This window comes from Ursus americanus, chromosome 2 (assembly GCF_024610735.1).
Source record: "Ursus americanus isolate L20-20 chromosome 2, mUrsAme1.1.p, whole genome shotgun sequence".
Classification (NCBI taxonomy): Eukaryota; Metazoa; Chordata; class Mammalia; order Carnivora; family Ursidae; genus Ursus; species Ursus americanus.
Genome location: NC_142128.1, coordinates 90,264,570 through 90,276,645, shown reverse-complemented (window position 1 = coordinate 90,276,645; position 12,076 = coordinate 90,264,570). Strand labels below are relative to the sequence as shown.

General features: G+C 39.0%; 1 non-coding gene across 1 annotated transcript; it reads left to right on the top strand.

Moving 5' to 3' along the window:
* Positions 1–1,093: 1,093 nt before the first annotated feature.
* Positions 1,094–1,250, top strand: LOC123801475 (U1 spliceosomal RNA). The gene has a single exon (XR_006782243.1). It is a non-coding gene; the product is annotated as a U1 spliceosomal RNA (small nuclear RNA).
* The last annotated feature ends 10,826 nt before the right edge of the window (positions 1,251–12,076 follow it).

Sequence of the window (12,076 nt, the reverse complement as noted above, 5' to 3'; positions counted from 1 at the left end):
TGATCACCTGGCTGAGGTTGTGTTTGTCAGGTTTCTCCATTGTAAGTTTCTTCTTCTCATCACCCCTCTTTCCATACTATAGTCTTTGGAAAGAAGTCACTGTACAGAGCTCACGCTTAAAGAGTAGGGATTTATGCTTCACTTCCATGAAGGCAGAGTATCTACATAAATTATTTGGAATTCTTCTACCCAGGAAGTTTGTTTCCTCTCCACCATCTACTTATTTACTCAGTCATTTTTTTTTTATATCCATTTGGGTCATGGATATTTATTTTATATTTTGGGTTATAAACCAATACTACTTTATATTGTTGCTTAAATTATACCAGCTTTGGTCGCTGGGAGCTCTTTTAATTGGCTCCTGTGTCCCTTTGACATACCTTCATCATTGTGATTTTTTGTTTGTTTTTAGTACTTCTTATTTTCTGGCACTGAAAGATAGGCCAGGTTCATCTTGGATATTTCCTGCCCCAGTTCTAGATTCAGCTGTTTCTCCAAGGTACCCTGGTTCCTTTTATTAGAGAGTAGTATTAAGATCCAAGATCTGAATGCTAGATGTACTTTTTTTTTTTTTTTTTAAAGATTTTATTTATTTATTTGACAGAGATAGAGACAGCCAGCGAGAGAGGGAACACAAGCAGGGGGAGTGGGAGAGGAAGAAGCAGGCTCCCAGCATTGGAGCCTGATGTGGGGCTCGATCCCAGAACGCCAGGATCACGCCCTGAGCTGAAGGCAGACGCTTAACCGCTGCGCCACCCAGGCGCCCCTAGATGTACTTTTTGATACTGGGATGTCATTACTCAGCTGACAGATTAAGTGTATGTATGTATACCAATCAGTGTATATACATATAGCTATAAATATTTCTATATGTAACCATCTTTATTCATTAAGCTGAATGTAAGTTCATACTCTCTCCAGCTCTAATCCATTACCACATGGATCTTTCTAGCCTCCTCCCTTGCTTATTTGTAAACTCCCATTTCAACAGTGAGAAAACTGGCTCTCCCCACATACACACCATCCATTTACTTCAATTCCAGTGCATTGATTCTAGTATATAAGTATAGCAGTATCAAAAATTAATCCCCCCATACTTGCCTGGCAGGGGAGATACCATGATCACAAAATGGTTTTCCCAGGTTTTCGTCCATTGCACTCAGGATGGGCCGACCCCAGTGATTTCCCCAAATGTGGCAAACTCAACTGCATGATTTGTGGTGGTGGGGGACTGTTCGTGTTCTCCCCTGGAAAAAAAAATTAACCCCCAATGGAAATTAATATTATCAATTAGAGTATGGTGCTGTGTATAGTTTCTTTCGACTTTAATCTTACAGACTACTCATTTCCAAAGTTACTTAGATCAACGCCATTTTCCCGCATTAGTGAAGTTGTTTTTTTTTTTTTTAAATATTTTATTTATTTATTTGACAGAGAGACAGCCAGTGAGAGAGGGAACACAAGCAGGGGGAGTGGGAGAGGAAGAAGCAGGCTCCCAGCGGAGGAGCCTGATGTGGGGCTTGATCCCAGAAGGCCGGGATCACGCCCTGAGCCGCAGGCAGACGCTTAACCGCTGTGCCACCCAGGCGCCCCTGTTTTGTTAACTTATAATACAATTAGATTATTTTGTCACAATCTGGGGCGCCTGGGTGGCTCAGTTGGTTGAGTGTCTGACTCTTGATTTCAGCTCAGGTCATGATCTCAGAGTCACGATCTCAGGGTCGTGAGATCAAGCCCTGTGTCCAGCTCCACGCTGGGCAAGGAGCCTGCTTAGGATTCTCTCTCCCTCTCCCACCGTCCCCCCACCTGCATGTCTACGCATGCGCTCTATCGGTCTCTCTCTCAAAAAAAAAATCTGAATTTTATTCTAGGATCTGTCCCCCTTCTAAGTGATTTTTCTTTAAATTTTCATACATTAAGATTCACCCTCTATGCTATGAAGTTCTATGAGTTTTGTCATATTCAGAGTATTAGATATCCACAATTCCGGTATCATAGAGAATAGCTTCATTGCCATGAAAGTAATCCCTTACCCTTCATCCATTTATCCCTTCTCCTCATCTCTGAATCTCTGGCAACTACTGATCTTTTTACTGTCTCCATAGTTTTTTCCAGAATGTCACATAACAGCATGTAGCCTTTTCGGAATGGCTTCTTTCACTTAGCAATATACATTTAACATTCCTCTGTGTCTTTTCATGATTTGATGGCTCATTTATTTTTATCTCTTAATATTCCATTGTATGGATATAGCATAGTTTATTCACCTATTGAAGGAGATCTTGTTGGCTTCCAGTTTTGGCAATTATGAAAAAGGTGTTTATAAATAGTATTGTGTAGGGTTTAGTGTTGACAGAGTTTTTCAGATCAGTGAGGTAAATACCTAGGACCACAGTTGCTAGATCATATAATAACAGTATGTTTAACTTTGTAAGAAATTGCCAAATTGTCTTCCAAAATGGCTTCACCATTTTGCATTCCCATCAGCAAAGAATAAGTGTTCCTGTTGCTCCACATTCTTGGCAGCATTTGATGTTGTCAGTGTTTTAGCCAAAGTCTTAAAATTTTAGCCATTCTGATAGGTGTGTGGTGGAATCTCATTGTTGTTTTAATTTGTACTTCCCCAGTGGCAAATCACATTGAGTATCCTTTCATGTCCTCATTTACCATATGTTTATCCTCTTTGGTGTGGTGTCCAGATCTCTTGCCCATTTTAAAAATTGAGTTTTTCTCTTGTTGTTGCATTTTAAGAGTTATATATTTTAGATATAAGTCCTTTCTTAGATACATGTTTTGCAGATATTTTTTTCTCAGTCGGAGGCTAATCTTTTGAGTCTCTTAACCGTGTCTTTCAGAAACCAGCAATTTTATTTTGTTTTTGTAGTATTTTGTAGACAACAGAGGTCTCATACTTGTTAAAGCTGTTTAACTATTGGTCTTTCTCATGTATATTTTTACTTTATTTTTAAAATTTATTTATTTGGGGGAGCAGGTCAGAGGGAGAGAGAATCTTAAGCAGACTCCGTGCTGAGGGCAGAGCCCCATGTGGGGCTTGACCCAGGGATCCTGAGATCATGACCTGAGCTGAAACCAAGAGTTGGACACTTAAGCAACGACACCACCCAGGTGCCCTGCTCATGTATTTTTTAAAATAGTTTTTTCTATATTCTGTTTCATATTTTTTCTTTTCATTCTCTGAACATTATTTCTTTATTGGTACTTAATATAAACCACAACTGCCTAAAGAAAGCTTTGCATTATTTTCTGTGTAACTTGTAGTTCAGTGCTTCATGCAAGGTTATTTTTGTCATTATTTTTACAAAAAGTAATACAAGCTAACTGGGGAAAAAAATAATACAGAAATATAACAAAACCTGAAGTTTCACAGGAACTTATATAATTTCACTCATATGGATATTACGCATTTTGTGTTCCTTCTCTCCCCTGCGTAGGTTGTGGTAATGTATATTAATATCTTTAAGAATGGATATTATATTTATATCAAATGTCTTTTTTTTTTTTAAGATTTTATTTATTTATTCGACAGAGATAGAGACAGCCAGCAAGAGAGGGAACACAAGCAGGGGGAGTGGGAGAGGAAGAAGCAGGCTCATAGTGGAAGAGCCTGATGTGGGGCTCGATCCCAGAACTCTGGGATCACGCCCTGAGCCGAAGGCAGACGCTTAACCGCTGTGCCACCCAGGCGCCCCATATCAAATGTCTTTTTGGCATTTATCAAAATAACCATGTAATCAAAATAACCAAATAACTGTTTATTAATGTAGTAAGCCCCATCAGTTGGTTTCCTAATGTGGAACCATCCTTATGTTCTTGGAATAAATCTTACTTGGTCATGAGATGTTATCTTTTTTTTTTTATTTTTTTTAAGATTTTATTTATTTATGTGACAGAGTGACAGAGAGACAGCCAGCGAGAGAGGGAACACAGCAGGGGGAGTGGGAGAGGAAGAAGCAGGCTCATAGTGGAGGAGCCTGATGTGGGACTCGATCCCGGTACGCCGGGATCATGCCCTGAGCCGAAGGCAGACGCTTTAACGACTGCGCTACTCAGGCGCCCCATGAGATGTTATCTTTTTAATACATTGGTAAATTCAATTTACCTGTCTTTTTTTTTTTTTTTTTTTTTTGGATTTTCATATTCATACCCATAAGTAAGGTTGGCCCTCTTTTCTATTTTGTGATATCCTTGGCATGTTTTTGTATTATAGTTGTAATAACCTCTTAGGATGAAACATAAGTTGTTCATCTTCTTTATTCTCTGGAGAAATTTAAATGACATGGGAATAATTATGCCTTTTTGTTGGAGTGAAATTGCCCATCAAACTATCTAGGCCTGGGTGTTTTTGGTCACGGAAGAGTAAGTCTTATGGTTAATTTTTTCTGTTTATTTTATGATTATCTGTCTATTTATGTATGACCATATATTTAATGAGCTCTTCCTCTCTTAATTTTGACTAGTTTGTCTTTCTTTGAAGGGAACTACCTGTTACACTTTCTTTTTTTTTTTCCTTTAAAGATTTTATTCATTTATTTGAAAGAGAGAGAGAACACAAGCCTGGGGGGAGAGACAGAGGATGAGGGAGAAGCAGGCTCCCCGCTGAGTAAGGGGTCTGAACAGGACTTGATCCCAGGACCTCGGATCATGACCTGAGCCAAAGGCAGATGCTTAATCAGCTGAGCCACCCAGGCATCCCTCATTTTTATTTTCAGACTTAATATTAGAAAATTACAGTGGTGATCTCTTAAATTTTAAAAGTCACTGTACCTGTGGTTAATTTACTTTCTCATGTTTAATGCTTTTGTCTTTATATGCTTATTTTCTTGTGTTTATTATCAGATTTTCTGAAGATTTGATGTTTTGTTGGTCATTTTATATCACCATCATATGAATTCATTTGTTCATGTGTAGATTTTGGGTGACATAACTTATGGTTTTCTTAAGGACACTTTAAAAAAATTTCTTAATAGAATCCTATTTATCATTTTTAATGGATGATGCTTTTGTGTTGTAAAAATCCATCGCCAAATACAAGGTCACTGAGGTTTCTTTTATGTTATCTTGTAGGAATTTTTTGGTTTTGTATTTCACATTTAGGTTTATGATTTGTTTTGAATTGATTTTGGTGAAAAGTGTTAAGTTCTGAATCCAGCCCACCCCCCTTTGTCTCCTCCTCTTCCTCTCTTCCTCTCCTCCTCCTCCTCCTCCTCCTTTTTGCATATGGACATTCAATTGTTGCAGCATCATTTGTTGAAAAGACTTCTTTTATTTTTCATTAAGTTGTCTTTACTCCTGACAAAGATTCTCTCCTTGACCAAACCTTGGTCAGGCTCCTCTTGGCCCTCTATTCTACTAGGCCTGTCCTTGGCCTGCTTAGGTCAGTTTTAGCAAGAATCATGTCAGTTGGGAGTGAATCCCCATTCTTAGTAAGTAATCACCCTTGATATCTCATCAGATACCTCATCTCCCACCTGCAATATCTATCACCATGGCCTGCCTTTCCCAGGAATCCCCTATTCAGTAGGTCTAGCAAGAATCCTCCTTTCCCTTGATGTTTCCTTTAAGTAATTTTCCATCCTCTGACTCCCACCTGCTCTTTGGCTGTGAATCTCCACTTGTCCTTATTGTAATCAGAATTCAGACTGATCTCTCTCCCCCCTGCAAATCCCATTGCAATAGTCCCTCTCAAATAATGTCTTGCTGTCTTTAACAAGTGTCGTGAATAATTTTTTCTTTAACATTCTTTTGTCAAAATCAGTTGACAATATTGTGTGGGTGTGTTTCTGGTTTCTGGGCTCTTTGTTTTCTATTCTATCGCTCTAGGTGTCTTTTTTTTTTTTTTTTTGCTGATACCATATCGTCTTGATTACTATAGTTTTACTTTAAGCCCTGAAATCGGGCACTGTGAGTCCTCCAGCTTTGTTTTTCGGTATTATGTTGGCTATTCTAGATTTTTTGTTTTTCCCTGTAAACTTTATTTTTTAAATTTAAATTCAATCAGCCAACATATAGTACATCATTAGTTTTTGATGTAGTGCTCAATGATTCTGTGTAAACTTTAGAATCATTTTGTCACTATCTACAAAATAGCTTGAAGAGATTTTGATTGGAATTGCATTGAATCTATAGATCATGTTCTAAGAATTAATATCTTAACAATATTGAATCTTTTTTATTTTTTTATTTTATTATTATTTTTTAAAGATTTTATTTATTTATTTGACACAGAGAGAGACAGCCAGTGAGAGAGGGAACACAGCAGGGGGAGCAGGAGAGGAAGAAGCAGGCTACCAGCAGAGCAGGGAGCCCGATGCGGGGCCCGATCCCTGAACGCTGGGATCACGCCCTGAGCCGAAGGCAGACGCTTAACGACTGCGCCACCCAGGTGCCCCTGAATCTTTTTTATTTTTTATTTTTAAAGATTCTGTTTATTTGTCAGAGAGAGAGAGAGAGAGAGAGAGAGAGAGAGAGCACAAGCAGGGGGAGCCGCGGGGGAGAGGGAGAAGCAGGTGCCCCACTGAGCAAGGAGCCTGATGTGAATCACGACCTGAGCTGAAGGCAGACACTTAACCAATTGAACCACCCAGGCACTCCAACAATATTGAGTCTTTTAATAAATGAGCATGGAATATCTGTTTATTTAGACCTTTGATATTTTTCATCAGAATTTTGTAGTTTCCCCATATAGAAATTGCAAATACTTTACATTTACATACAAGTTGTTGGGTTTTTTTTGGTTGTTGTTGTTGTTGTTTTGCAGTATGGGGTGCTATTATAGTGATTTAAAAATGTTTAAAAAAAATTTAAAATTCCAGTTGTTCATTGCTGGTATATAGAAAAGCAGTAGACTTCTATATATTAATCTTGTATCCTGTAACCTTGCTATAATAGCTTATTATGGGAATACCTCCTTTTATTGCACTTCACTTTATTGGACTTCACAGATACTATGGTGGTTGTTTTTTTTTTTTTTTTTTTTACAAAGGAAAGGTTGTGGCAACCCTGCATCAAACAAGTCTGTTGGTGCCATTTTCCAACAACATTTGCTCAGTGTGACTCTGTAACACATTTTGGTAATTCTGACAATATTTTCAGCTTTTTATTATTATGTTTGTTATGGTGATCTGTGATCAGTGTTTATGACTTGCTGAACGCTCTGATGATGGTTAGCTTTTTTTATTTTTACTTTTTTATTTTTATGTTTTTAAAGATTTTATTTATTTATCTGACAGAGAGAGAGAGCGCGCACAAGCAGGGGGAGCAGCAGAGGGAGAAGCAGGCTCCCTGCTGAGCAGAGAGCCCAATGCAGGGCTCAATCCCAGAACCCTGGGATCATGACCTGGACAGAAGGCAGACGGTTAATGGGCTGAGCGACCCAGGTGCCCTGATAGTTAGCTTTTTTAGCAATAGAGTATTTTTTTCTCTTAAGATCTTATATATTTAAATAAAGGGTAGAGGGAAAGGGAGAAGGACAAGCCGACTCCGCAAGTGAGTGCAGAGCCTGATGTGGGGCTTGATCTTACCACCCTGAGATCATGACCCGAACCAAAATCAAGAGTTGACACTTAACTGACTGAGCCACCCAGGAACCCCAGCAGTAGAGTATATTTTAATTAAGGTATGTACATTGTTCTTTTAGACATAATGGTGTTGCATACTTAATAGACTATAGTATGGTACAAACATCACTTCATATGCACTAAGAAACCAAAAAAAAAATCATTTGACTTGTTTTATTGTGATATTTGCCTTATTGTGATGGTTTGGGACTGAACCTGCACCATCTCTGAGTATGCCTGCAGTTCCAGAGATTTGTTAGTTTTTTTTGGATTTTCTATATGGGCAATCATGTCATTTGCAAACAAAAACCATTTTATTTCTTCCTTTCCAATCTGCATGCATTTTATTTCCATTTCTTGTTTTATTGCAGTAGCCAGGACTTCAAATATAATATTGCTATGGACTGAATCTTTGTGTCTTCCCCAAATTCATATTTGAAACACTAACTCCCAATGAGATGGTATTTGGAGGTGAGGTTTTTGGGAAGTAATAGGCACTTAAGGTTATGAAGGTGAGGCCCTTATGATAGGATTAATGTCCTTATAAAAGAAGTAGAGGCACAGAATCCCTTTTTCTGCTTGTATGCACCAAGGAAAGACTGTGTAAGGCTATAACCAGGAAGAGGGTCCTTACTAAGAATCTTATCATGCTGATAGCCTGTTCTCAGACTTCCTAGCCTACAGAACTGTGAAAAATCAACATTTCTTATTTAAACCACCCAGTCTGTGGTAATTTGTTACAGTGAACTGAACTAATTAAAACAAATGTTAAATCGGAATGGTGAGAAAGGACAGTCTTGCCTATCACCTGTTCCTAGGATAATAGCATCCAGAAACTGGATGTAGTGTAAGCCCTGACATAGTTCTTCTAGTGTCTTGTTTTGAATCTCCTCTGTTATGTTCTGGCTTCCCTCGGACCTCCCCATTGGAGAGAGTCTGCACCTTGCAGCTCTTTTAGCTGTGATGCCCTGTCATTACACTGGAGCCCTTATGGGTGTGGGTAAGGTGCTGGAAAGGGGAACATCCTGTAATCTTAGGAGTAAACTTCAGCCTTTCACTGGGCTTTTAGCGTGCCTCTAGGCTATGACCTTCACAAGTTCTTCTTAGCCCTTTTCCTGTCTTGAAAGAGATAGGAAGGGTGGATGCAGCTGGAGCCACACAATTGCCTTTATCATAGATGGGATACATATTCCATGGTCTTTTCTCTGGTGAATAGTCTGCTGTGTTAGGGAGAAAGCTCTGGCCTATAGCCTTATCTTCCCTTCTTCCCCCCATACCCTTCCACAACCGCAAGATCTTTCTTGGATCTTCACCATGAGAAACTGGTGGGGCTACTGGAGGTAAAAAATGTCTGAAAATGTGGTAGTCCCCTCAACACTGCAGCTCCCAGGATTTTCTCACTCTGACTCTGCTCCATTTGTCCTGCAACCTTAGTTCTCTAAGGAGTCCAAGAAAAGTCATCGATTTTCAGTTTGCCCAACTTTTTCTTATACTAAGTATGGAGTGACAACTTCTTTTTTTTTTTTTTTTTTAAAGATTTTATTTATTTATTCGACAGAGATAGAGACAGCCAGCGAGAGAGGGAACACAAGCAGGGGGAGTGGGAGAGGAAGAAGCAGGCTCCCAGCAGAGGAGCCTGATGTGGGGCTCGATCCCATAACACCGGGATCACGCCCTGAGCCGAAGGCAGACGCTTAATGACTGAGCCACCCAGGCGCCCCTCGACAGAATATTTTAAATCAGAAGAGAATAGACTACTTTAAATTGGCTACTTTATCCTCTTCTTGTACTGCTCACTGGGATGGGTACCTAGGAGCAACATGGGCTTAGTTATGGAAAATAAAATAAACCTGTTGTTTTTTCACATCTCATTGGTAATTATTAAATTTTTAAGCTCACTACATTTGAAGTATTTTGAGATGTATTCTTATCTGTTGTAAATCTTGTTGCCCAAAAGGTGTTCCATTCAGGCTCAAGTCAGATTCTATGTAGAACAAAGGAGTGAAGGAGCTTGAAGTTTCATAGCTGACTTTTTTGGTCTTTGGTGAAACACTAGTATAATGGCCAGAATTTATTAACTGTGTGAAGAGATTTCTAAAGAAACACATCCCTTTATATATCAAAAGCTAAGTTTAGAGCCCTGAATAGTGTAAGTGTGAGATGGAGAAAATGCCTTGGCCGCATAATCAATTAAGAGTCCTACTCTTGGCTTTGGTCAGGTCGTGATCTCAGGGTCCTGAGATCAAGCCTTGTCAGGCTCTGTGCTCAGCGTGGAGTCAGCTTAGGACTCTCACTCTTTCTCCCTCTGCCTCTCCCCACTGTGCTCGCTCTCTCTCTCAAATAAATAAATAAATCTTAAAAAAAATGACATTTTGCAATTTCTGTATAAAATGTCTACATGTATATTCACTGGACTTCCGTATATTGATGTTTTTTCTAGTTCTAGAAAATCTCAGGTATTATCTTTTCAAGTATTTGTATAAAACAAATCAGATAGAAAATCTTTTAAAGCAGCTAGAGAAAAGAGATTACCTAAAGCAGTTAGGTTTATAGATCTCAACAGGAACAGTAGAAAGGAGAAAACAGATGATTGATATCTACAAGGTGATGAAAAATATGACAGCCAACCTAGAAGGCTCTACAAAATGAAAGAATCCTTTGGATATAAGAAAAAGTACATAGAAATGTTTAGATAAACAGAAACTGCCTTAATCACATAAAAGGGAATTCTAATGGATATTCCTGAGATTGAAGGAAAAAGACCCTGGATGTATGTTAGAGGTATAGAAAAAAATGAACAACGAAAGAGGTCAATTTAAATGAACACTGTATAAAACAATAATAAAACTTTTGTGGTGTTTAGGATTTAGCTAGATAGAGAAATAAAATACATGACAGCATTAAACATGTACGTTGGAATGACGGTAAATGTAGTAAAGGATTCTCAGGCCTTTGTATTGTCCTGGAAGTTAAAGTTATTGATTTTCAGACTTTGGTGAGTGAAGGATGCATGTTGTAATGTGTAGTTTTAACTATTAAAAAATACAGAAACACAGAGAGCCTGCTTCTCCCTCTGCTCCTCACCCTGCTTGTGTTCTCTCTTTCTCGCTGTCCTCTCTCTCCCTCTCTCAAATAAATAAAAATCTTAAAAAAAAATATAGAAACAATATATAATTTACAATTTAATAGAATGATAAAAAGTGGTAAATATGTTCAAAAGACGGCTACACCGTTCTCCTGAACCTCGTGGTATCCTTATATTTTTATCATGAACACGTACCAATATTCCTTGATCACTTACGGAAAAAGAAGGAGGTGTTACCTTAGAGTGAAGAAAAAATGTCTTCAAACAGCATTGAGGAGAACCCTAACTCTGCACACAGTTTGGGGATTACTGGGATATGAGAAACACCATTTGAGAAGGATTCAAGAGAAGGGTGAAGGATTCAAGAGAAGAAATGTCCATGAGGAATATTAACTGTTGGTAACATAAAAAAATTTCCGTGGCATGGAGGTTTCTGAGGGCACAGATGAAAGGTTTGGGAGAAAGGATGGCAGTGAGAATTGGATCAGCAGGAGGAAGCTCTGAGCAGTAGAGGAGGGCATAGATCGCCAGAGGCGCTTCCTAGGCAGAGAACAAGCATAACAGGGTCGGTGGCGTACTGAATTTAGCTCCCTGAAAGATTGTCTAGTGAACTGGTCTCGTAAATCCCTTGGTAAATGTTAAGGCCCATCAGAAGCCTCAGCCAAGTATTGGGTGATTGGGCTTCTGAGAGAGTTCTGAAAAATGGCCTTTAAACAATCTTGTTGGTCCCCATGACTCACACTGTAGAAATGGCACCAACCATTCGGGCTTCAGGTGATTTCGATTATGTATCTGACTTGAAAGTTTGCAAAATTGTACTTATTTTCTTACATACACATTCTCTCTCAGATAAATCAATCCATCCATCAATCAATCTTTTAAAAAAAGAGATACAAAAAAACATGTGGGGTGCCTGGGTCGCTCAGTTGGTTGAGTGTCCAACTCTGAATTTTTACTGAGATCATGATCTCAGGGTTGCGGGATGGAGCCCTGGCTTGGGCTTGGTGCCAGGGGTTGAGTCTGCTTGGGATTCTCTCTATTTCTCTTTCCCTTCTCTGCCCTCTCCCACTCTTGTGTGCATGCGCTCGCTCTCTCTCTAAAAGAAAAAAAAAAGAAAAGGAGAAGAAAGGAAAAGAAAACATGTTTTCCTGGGCACCTGGTTGGCTCAGTTGGTAGAGCATGCATCTTGTGGTCTCGGAGTTGTTAGTTTGAGCCCATATTGAGTGTAGAGATTACTTAAAAATAAAATCTTTAAATAAATTTAAAAAAAGCTTTCCTAGGAACCCCAGAGCAGATTTCCACTTATATCTCATTGGACAGACAGTGTCAAATGGACATTCCTGAGTAGAAGGTCAAATGGGAGACGATGGGTGAGCCAACAAATGGTGTCCATCCTTACTGCTATACAATTTTC